Below are 8,994 nucleotides of genomic sequence, written 5' to 3'. Positions count from 1 at the left end.
ATATGCCGTTCTTTTATCATCTGGGACTCCTTCTTTAAAACTGATTAGAGTTCATTGAAATTTTTTTGAAATCTTTATCATATAGCTTATTTGTGACCTTCTAAATTAAGTTCTAATCAGACAGATATTTAGGATTTCCAATAGCACACCAGGGGCTTTAGCTATTATACTCATGTGGGAGGGGGGTATCATTTAGTGAGAAATACTCACAATACTACCTCTAATTTTTAAATGTTTTTCACTGTGAGAAGCTTAATATATGTGTTTGTTTGGAGTCAATTAATGATAAAGTTTAATTGAGAATGAATAATTTTTATTAAAAAAATATTCTTTTTGTTGATTATTATTGCTCCTGGTTTTATATTCATGTGGGATATATCATGATCTCATTACTCTTTTGATTATATTATCAACATACTCTCTATTCATTTCCATCAGTTTTGCTATAAAATCTATGCAGGACACCATTTAAGCATAATCACTGCCAATATTCATATCTACATAAAACCTCATTAAGCCTCACTTTGGAAAGGGAGATAGAAGACATTGTGAAGGGATTTAAGTTTAAACCCATCATTATTTTCATACATAGATATTTGCCTTTGTTGCAACTGGCTATTTTCTTAATAAAATTAGCAATTGTACTCTGTGAAATGTATCGTTGGTTCCAAATTTGGAGACAGTTTTGTAAATTTACACACTCTGGGTACTGCAAATATTTGAATGAATTGCCCTAAATTTCATAGCTATTTATAAAAATTCAAGATACAATAACTGTGAGTGGGACAAACAAGTGTAAAATGAAGATCTCTGTTTGAAAGTAGGACAGTAAATAAACCTAATTTTCGGTTACACTAGGTAAATGTAGTACATATGAATGCACTTCAAGACAATGATATTAGATTAAAGAACTCTATACTAAGTTATTTGTATTTGTAGTAATTATCAATTCATATGTTTCATGAAAGCAAATGAAATTAACATTCATGTCACAATGATTCAAAATGTTGCTATTAACGGTAATTTTTTTTTCAAATTTCATATACCAAATACAAATAGAAGATTATATAAGTAAGAGAACTTTTTTTTTTTAATCTTACCATTCAGTTATTACTAAATCTGTGTACACCTGTACTGTCTAAATGCAGTGAAAATATAGAAATGTTATGACAAGCCTTACTTTATGTTTTCTAGTATTGTTTATTATTAACATCCCCATTGTTTGAAATTCCATTCATTTTTGGGTTAGAAATATGTAGCCAACCATTATTTTAGTGTTGAACTAGCTTTTTGCAAGTTCATTGGACTATGTGATGTTTTCATAGGCATGGAAACACTAGTTTGCACAAGCTAAAACTGAAATCTACAAAAAAAAAATTCCCTCCTTAATCTGGATTTAGTTAATCCATAAATGTGACCAGTGTATTATGACTACTAGTAAGGGTCGATAAAAGTTAAGGTCTGTCAGTTTATATTTAGATTCTGTATTACATAAAACAGCACATGGTTCTAACAGTTGTTTTGAATTAATGACCCTTTTCATGGAAAAAAAACAAAAAAACAAAATTTGGTCATATCTATATGTCAACATGTTTAAGTCTGTATTATTTACATATCATAATCCAGTCCACTTTGGTTGTGTCAGTCCAGATTGTTTGTTACAATGTTTTCAACATTGTGGCATGAAAACATTGTGGCATTTAAAGATTTTATTCAGTCCTAAAAGAAGTAAATTATTTTCAGTGTATTATTTTGCAAGATGATGAGAATTTTTTTTTTCTACTAGTCTTTTTTATCTAAATAGTGGGGATAAAAAAGAAGAAAAAACAATAGAAGAAAATGTTTACAAAATTAATGATTATAAAAACATAAAATTAAACTCCAAGAACAATTCTAATATCTATATGGATTGACATCAAACTCTCTGGTCAAGAAGTAAAGTATGTCTTTGATGTGTACTTCAAAGGAATGCATAACTAATTAATAGGTCACCTTTATTTTTGCAAAGTAAGGATGACAAATTGATGAGGAATTGGATTTTAATGACTGTATAGAGTTTATCTTAGAAACATCATTATCTTTTACTTGTATTATCAAAGAAAAAAATCAGATGTCTTAGTTTCTTACTCTCAGAGAATTGAGGCAGTAAAGTGCTTTTGAAATTGGCCAGAGCTTTTGACCCGTAAAAATTGATATTTTTAAACTCTGTTTTAAATAACATGAATGTGATTTGCTTCATTTCACATTATGTTCCACTTCTTGACAATTATAGATCAGTTCTCTGTGAGGTGGCTACAAATAAGCTATTTATTTATATTGCTGGGAAAATTCCATTCATGTTCTAGTACTTCAACCCAGTTCATCCTTATTACCCACTTAATACTTTAGCAACTAAATTTTTTTGTTTTAGAATATTCAGCTTTTTCAAAAGGAAAAAAGGAAAAATAATTAGACCAAATGTTATAAAGTTCTAGGAATTCATTTTGTCAGATTCAGTTGTTAAATCTTTGAGAAAACTTGGTTCATTAAATATTTCAAATATCTTTGAGACTGACTTGTCCCCTAGTAGTTCCTTTGCTGTTCTTCCAAGCAGGAATTACATGTAAACTGTTGTTCTTATTAGAAGTCTGTCCTTCTCCCATCCAGTTGTAAAATAGTTTACATATGTTTGTATGTATGTTATGTGGACCCTTGACAATTTAGTACCTATGTTTTATACATATACTCTATACCCTTATGTATACCATCATGTGAGGTTTAATCAATGAAATAAACTGAACTTGAAACCATTTATGAAAAAAGAGCCCCCCTGTGTAAGTTTTTTTTTTAAATGATTCATTATTATATAAAGATATGATAGTGAAAATTAAGCCGAGTACAAAATTTGTGACATTATCGCATTGTGTCTAATTATAGCACACCATTTTCATGATTTTTATAGATAACTCTGATGTGATGCATACATATTGAATGTATTCCCCATTTCTTGATTTTACTCATATCAAAGATATAGTATTGTAATGAATTGTAAATGTGTTGTTTGTGTGGTAATACTCTGCTTGTGGTCCAGGTGCTGAATCAAATAGGCAATTGAAAACAAAACAAAACTTTAAAAAAAGGAATATGTAAACAAAAGATCCCTTGGGGAGATGGTGGGTTTTTTTTGTGTGTGTGTGTTGGGGGGGGGGGGTTAAGCAAAAAAAAAATCCAAAATTCTTTAAAATTTGCATTGGTTGGTTGTGAAAAAAAACGACAAATGAAAAAATTTCCAAGTAGGTTTAAACGAAGTACTTATTGTATATTCTAAGAAACTGCATGTTCTTAATGCTAAATACAATTGCGTACAACCCACCATAATAATTATTATGAAACTTCACTGGATCACAGTAGATGTGTTACACGTATAATGAAAAGGTTGTGATTTTTACATATCAGATGTACTCTACTTATACTCTTTATTCAGATCTTAATAATAGGATTTTTTTCTTGCACTATGTTAGTTTATACCTTTTTGATTTTAAATATCAAATTGATATTAAACATGCTTATATAATTTGTAGACTAAATGTATATCTTGAAGTGTGTTGAAAATATACATTGGCAGTTATTGTATTTTTTTTTTTATCTAATTTACCAACATTAAAATGTGTACATTTTAATGGCTGTGTTCTATTTAAAAAAATTATTATATATTGTTTTGAAATGTGTTGCTTTTTGTATATCTTGTTTTGCCAGTAATAAATTTATAATATTTGTCATTGATATTTTCATTTATTCTCAGAGAAAAAAGGGGTACATAGGCGTCGGAACCAGGGGGCTAGGGGGGCTTAGCCCCCCCCCCCTTTTTTTCCAAATATATACTTAGTACAGACATTGAACATTGCTTCGTAGGTTTAGCCCCCCTCCCCCCCACTTTCCACAGACACGTCGCAGTATAGGTTAAAACAGGGGAAAGTGGTGGTGGTGTTTGGAAAAAAAATTCCCCCACGAAATAGGATATTCGTGTTTGGGAAATGGCGTTTTTTTTTTTTTTTGCTTGTCAGGTTTTTTGAAGGTTTATTTATTTTTTTTTACTTAGCCCCCCCCCCCCTCCCCCCACTTTCAATTTGCTTCCGACGCCAGTGGGGTATACAAATATAACAGAGAATCTTTACAAATATAGCCAGTTTTTAAGGGTTAATTTTTTTTGTTTTTGTGAATGCAAAGCTACGCAATTAAGGAAAATTTTGATAATGAACGTTTCGTAAAGATTTTGAATCTTTTGTAAATTAACACAATTCATTATTTTGCCACATAACTTGAAACTTGTTAAAATTAAAATGAGATAACTTTGGTATTGGTTTAAAGTATTGCTAAAATATACTTTGCATCCGAAAAGTGTTACACTTTTATATAAACTAAATTTCTCTTATAGACGTAGTTTAAAAAATTACGACTTTTGATCATAAAATACAGACCTAAAAAGAAGTTCATATTTAGAATTGATAAACATTGGTTTTTCACATGTTACACAAATAAACAAACATTTCTGTTCCAATGGAAAGGTTTGTCATAATGAACACTCATGTCAAATATTAAAGCAATATGAGCTGCAACTTTGATGTCAATATTATAAATTGCAACATTGTAGATATAACTATCTTTCATTGACAGAAAAAAATAACGTTAATAACTTCTGTTGTTCATATTTGCAATGGAAGAACTATTTATAAGCTTCGATTGAATCAAAAATACATTATTGTCATCCTGTACAATAATGAAATTCTTATATGAAACTGTATATTGGATTGTATATATAAAGAAGTTTTTCTTCTCTTTATTTTAGTCTAATTTGATCATAAAGGTGTAAGTAACATATAAATTTATCATAATAACACAATGTAACAGCAAAATATTTTTTTTAAATATGCAGCTCATACTTCAAATACTTTAAATTATTTAGACCCCCCTTCTAGAAAACGCCGACCCCCGTCGAAAACATGGACCTGTGTAAAAGTATGAAAAGTAATATACGTATATGAAACATAATAAGTGAAAAGTCAACACTAACACCCCCCACCCCCTGATATAACGATTTGGGCAAGTTTGGGTTTTTGTTTTGTTTGGGGGGGTCTTTTTTTTTTGGAAGTTTTTTTTTTTCTAAGTTGGATTGTTTGGCCATATAAGTAGGTCAAAATATTGTCGATTTGAAAAGTTTCTGTAATCTGATAATGACATATGGACACAATATACCATGTAAAAGAAAATTCAAAATAGAAGAAATCAATCAGTAACATATTCTGGCTGCAGAGGGGAAAATTACCAGAGATTTTTTGGAGTGGCGAAAATACAAATCTTTTTTGGCATATCGAGCATATAACTTTTATCATTTCGCATATACATGTACACGTAATTATATTACACTAAGTTCAATGAAATATAAGTAATGATTTTCAGTTATTGGACTCATGGTGATATCAAGACCCCTTCCTTGAATATGTGTGCAAACAGTTCTTGGAATTGAGTGCATTATTACAGCATAATGTTCTTATTATCAGTCACTTATCAAAAACGTCAATATGAAGTGTGTAGGCCTAGTTTATCTTTGTCCACATTTTTAAACTTGTAAAAAAAAAATACATGCCTTCTCCTGTCCTTCTCTCGGAAAAATGAGTTGGTAACATGGACAGGACCATCCCCCTCCCAAATTCAACGCCCGGCAAAAAATACCCCAACGATTATTTTGGGTTTTAACGATTTTCCCTATAACACACATTATGAATGAGTATTATAAATATAATATATAATTTGTGAAAAAATGTCAAATAAGCCCCAGGGTTGAATATGGGTGGGGGGGCCATGTCCACAAGTACCTGTGGTTCGTAGGGGCAACATCTTGACGGTTACACTACCAAATAATGAAAGTCTTCGGAACCAGGTAGTCAAAGATGGTATCTAAGTCTCAAAATACAAATTTAAACCCAAGATCTAGAGGAGTATAAAAAGAGAACAAAATGTGTGATCTTGATAACCGACTTATTGAGTAATGGCTTCAGAATTTAGCAAAGCCGAGTAAATTCAATACACACATGAGCGGCAATAAGTGAAAACATTTTTGAGCCACACTGTAAAAAAATAACTAGTTAATGTCACGAAGTAAACTAGTAGATTCACTGTCCATACAATCACTACCTTAATAGTAGTTTTACCAGATATTGGTATATTTACTAGATACGATAAGTAAATTTTAGAATTGATGAGTAACTTTCACTAGGTATCTAAGTTTCTATACGACCCCCGCTCCACAACTCACTATCTTAACCAGTAAAATGAAAGTTTACTAATCACGACCAACGCTTTACGAAACACACTAGTTAAATTCACTAGGCACTCTCAATCGGGTTATATCAGACTATTTATTTAATAAGAATTTAGATAGGTCGTTTATATATCAATATCTTTTATACTGACAAGATGTTTTACTCTTTATATTTTCGGTCTTCAAGCCACATGTACTTGTTTCGGTAATATATTTTTAACCCATTGTATGATATGTTTTATTATTATACTATGGGTTAAAAATTCATTACCGAAACAAGAGCCTGCGCTTCAAGCAGATAAAAGATTCCCGTTGTTTTTAAGTTATTGCTTGTTCTATATGTCCATTCCGAATAAAATTAACGAAATATCTCTAGAGAAAGATTACACGTGGTATAAATAGAATTCTTCCTCTAATTAATCTTTGAGAGTCTTGTTCTTGAATGCTTGAAAATTTGCATCACATTCTCTTTGTCATCCCTAATTAATAATCGAAATTCAAAATTATCGTTGCAAACTTTTTTTTTTACTTCTATGAAACGTGACGTAACAAAGGACATGTGTCGTAACAATGAGCAATGACGTCACAATGCCTTTAAGAATGGAGTCGCCATAAACAAAGCCTACATCAATGCGGTTCATGCAGATCAGCAAATGGCTCAAGCTTGGAGCCCTATGGCAACTTACCAATGTCCAAGTGAAGGCTATCATATGTCGGCTGTTCAAAGATGTCGCCATAACCCTATCGCCGATGTCCTTCTGGCTCGCTTTTCTGGCACTGTATATGTTCCTTTTTCATATGAACTACAAGATCCTGCAGCGATGCCTAAAGATCGCACAGAAAGAGAATGTCAGACCAGTTTCCAAGCGTTTGAAAAGAACAGGATCAAAAATCAGCCTGTTGAAAAAGGAGACCCGCAGTGGTTGCATCTATGGTTAATGTTTTAAAGTACACGAACTTTTGTTATACTAACAGTTCATTGAAGTTCGTTGTGGTTCTGCGTTATTAGAAGTATTGTTAATTGTATACAGAATGCTAATCTATGTTAAATGTAATCCAATGCCTCCTTAGAAGTATTGTTAACTTTTTACAATACTGATGTCTTTTTATTAAATTTACTTCTACTAATTTGTATTTTTACTCTTTCCTTTTCTTTGTACAGTACTAAATTCACTCTGTGGTGCAACGTTTTATATAAAATATATGTTTACGGAGTAAGCTTCATAGTAAAGACTTCATTAGTAAAATATGTGCCCTATGGACCTGGAAAACTGGTGTTCTCTACAAAAATTTCAAATTTTAAAGTAAAAGTATATATGACAATAATTGTTGAAGAATTTAAATTATTGTAGAGGACACTATAGTGATGTGTAGATATTCTGTCTCGAATTTGTAAATGAATATGTTTTATCGTTTCTTTGAAAGGATAAAAAAAAACACCGCTCGGCATCATCGGTCATCGTTCCGATGTTGTAAGTCCCCGAGTACTGCACATAATGGCGGGTTAGATTTTTTAAAAGGGGGAGGGGGCTTCTGTTACATTCAAATATTCATACTGCCTTCAAAGAAATTTGTTATAGGTGCCAAATGGACCTCTGAAACTTTTCCATTTTTCTTTAATGTTAGGACAAAGTTTCCCCCGTGGCAGAAGTGCAAGGATGCATGTTAATCAAACGAGTCCCGAAATTGGTAGTTTCAATAAAGAATTTTCCAAACACGTTTTTTTTTTTTTTTAAAAATAATATTTATGTGTGAATGATCTTAGTCTTACAACATATTTAAGTCAAGATATGTCAAAATCTGTTCAAAGAAAAATGTCATTTTTAAAGATTAATTACAAATTACAGTGTAATTTGAATGACTTTAATTAAGTACAGTCATTCCTTTATGTGATTTCTTTCATTTATTAACGTACATCGTCTGAAATGATGATCTGTGCAGAGGATACTGGGTACATTATCAGTCTAGCTTAGAATTTATTAATTGCTATATGTTATCAGTTTTCATATGAAATCTGAATCAGCATAGAAATATAAAGAGGTAGTTACCGACAGACAATTCGAAAATAAGAAGCATTGATCACCGGTTTGATTGGATCTAAAAAAATTTCTTAGATACACGCTAACTAAAAAGTCTGAACTGGAAATAATTTTTTGACATGCAAAATAAAACAAAATTTTGTCCAAAACTGCGATTCCCCTATTTCTGATGATGGATTAAATCAATGCGTCCGTGGGGCCACTTCTCGCAGACACTGAAAGAAAAACTTAGTAAAATTCTCATTTAACCTTGGACTTTCAGTAAGGCGTTACGTAATTATAGCGTCTGTCAAATGGCGAATAGATTCTCATTAGTTAAGAAATTAATAACATCAAGATCTTTAAATTGTTGTTGACAACGATGAGATAACTTAAGTCCCACCTCTTTGTCGTACGAAACGCCATTGGATCATTGCTGCACTCGCTGAGATTCGCCTGAATTTCTATCCCATATATATTTCAAGTAAATTTCAGACGCTAATTATGTAACGTCGAGAATGCCACGCCTTACTGAAAGTCCAAGGTTAACTGGGAATTACACTAGTTGATTTAACTAGTGTGCATCGCAAAGCGTTCGTCGCAATTAGTAATAATTCTGTTTACAAGCTAAGATAGAGATTAGAAGTTGTCTCGTGGACCAGAGGTCGTAAAGATATC

The sequence above is a fragment of the Saccostrea cucullata genome, unplaced genomic scaffold, assembly GCF_032062105.1.
Source record: "Saccostrea cucullata isolate Sc308-1 unplaced genomic scaffold, CSIRO_AGI_Scuc_v1 ctg86, whole genome shotgun sequence".
NCBI lineage: Eukaryota > Metazoa > Mollusca > Bivalvia > Ostreida > Ostreidae > Saccostrea > Saccostrea cuccullata.
This window is presented reverse-complemented; position numbering follows the sequence as displayed.